Source organism: Protobothrops mucrosquamatus, unplaced genomic scaffold, assembly GCF_001527695.2.
Source record: "Protobothrops mucrosquamatus isolate PMUCROS unplaced genomic scaffold, P.Mucros_1.0 scaffold1633, whole genome shotgun sequence".
NCBI lineage: Eukaryota > Metazoa > Chordata > Lepidosauria > Squamata > Viperidae > Protobothrops > Protobothrops mucrosquamatus.
The window spans coordinates 59653-61188 of NW_015387792.1; the positions used below are offsets into that span (position 1 = coordinate 59653).

The window sequence follows — 1536 nt, forward strand, 5'->3', positions numbered from 1 at the left end:
CACTGCGGAAATTACTACAGTCTCATGCGAGTTCACACCAGTATGTAAGAGCTTATGGAGTTAGTTGTCTTTGCATAGACCTTGTCATGAGATGATTAAACTCTTGCACGATGCAGTAATCTTGCAAGATTTGGGGTTGTGGGGGGATTTTTTATTTATTTAAGCCACCTAGGCCATTATGCAAAATCATATAGATGCTGAAGGCTCAATAAAGTTGCTGATTTCGACTTTACGGGGTTGTCAGAATGATTAATGTAGAAAATGTGGAAGGATTGTTCAGCTTAAGTATCTAAAAAGATAGCATTTGGCCATGTTTGAATGCTGATCTCATTGTTTAAACTGACTTGCAATACTTATTTTGGATTATTTGGGAATGATATGCCAGTTTTTAAAGTTTGGTTAGACTGACCATAACAGGTTTGTATGATCCTGTTTGTAGAATCTGCGTCTCTCCAAGGTCGGACACAGACCCAGGCAGAAGAACGGCTCTTCAGATATCTTTTCCATGCTTACAACCGGTGGTCCAGGCCGGTCCCCAATACCTCTGATGTGGTGATTGTCAGGTTTGGACTGTCCATAGCTCAGCTAATTGATGTGGTATGTATACAAACTGGCACTTGATCTTTCTGTAGCACTTTCAGCCAAAATATTTGCAGCTGGAGAAAACTGTATTGTACTAATTGTATTGTCAAATGTACTAAGAAAATAAGAACAGAATAGAGCTGGAAAGGACCTGGAGGTCTTCTAGTCCAGCCCCACCAGTCAAGCAGGAGAATCTATACCATCTCAGACAAGTGACTGTCTAGTCTCTTCTTAAAAACCTCCAGTGATGGAGCACCCACGATTTCTGAAGGCAAGCTGTTCCACTGGTTAATTGTCCTCACTGTTAGGAAGTTTCTCCTTAATTCCAGGTTGCTTCTCTCTTTGATTAGTTTCCAACCGTTATTTATTGTTCTGCCCTCTGGTGCTTTGGAGAATAGTTTGATGTCTTTGTGGCAGCCCTCAAATACTGGAATATTGCTATCATGTCACCCCTGTTTCTTCTTTTCTTTAGATTAGCCAAACCCAAGTCCTGTAGCCATTCTTCATATGTTTTAGTCTCCGGGCCTTTGATCATTTTAGTTGCTCTTCTCTGAACTTTTTCCAGAGTCACTATCTAATAGGGTGACCAAAATTGGTTGCTGTATTCCAGGTGTGGTCTTACTAGGATTTTATAAAGCGGTTGTCATGTGTCTGATTAACGAAACACTTAAAAGGACTTTCAGGCATATTTTCTCCTAAAAGCATTTATTAAGGTTACAGAGACGTCAGTACAGCATGGTGGAAATGCTTAGGTGTGGCTTCTCTTCCGTTACGCATACATTCCAAGCATTTTTCCCTGCCTCTATTTTGGGGTCATGGTTCACATCTTCCAATTAACTTGGAAGATGTGATTTACTTCCGGTTTGGGCTATCCTTATTCTCCTCCCTTTTCCCTGTTGCCTGGTTTAACTATAAAAATACCAGACAGTTCTGCATATTGTCAAAGCAAGAATA

At 40.5% G+C, this 1536-nt stretch overlaps 1 protein-coding gene across 1 annotated transcript in view; it reads left to right on the forward strand.

Moving 5' to 3' along the window:
• The first annotated feature begins 459 nt into the window (after positions 1-459).
• The window catches only part of CHRNA2 (cholinergic receptor nicotinic alpha 2 subunit), a 14925-nt gene continuing 13848 nt past the window's right edge, over positions 460-1536 (forward strand). Inside the window, exon 1 of the mRNA XM_029285410.1 lies at positions 460-552. The gene's annotated coding sequence lies outside the window, so the exon portion shown is untranslated. The remainder of the gene's footprint in view (positions 553-1536) is intronic.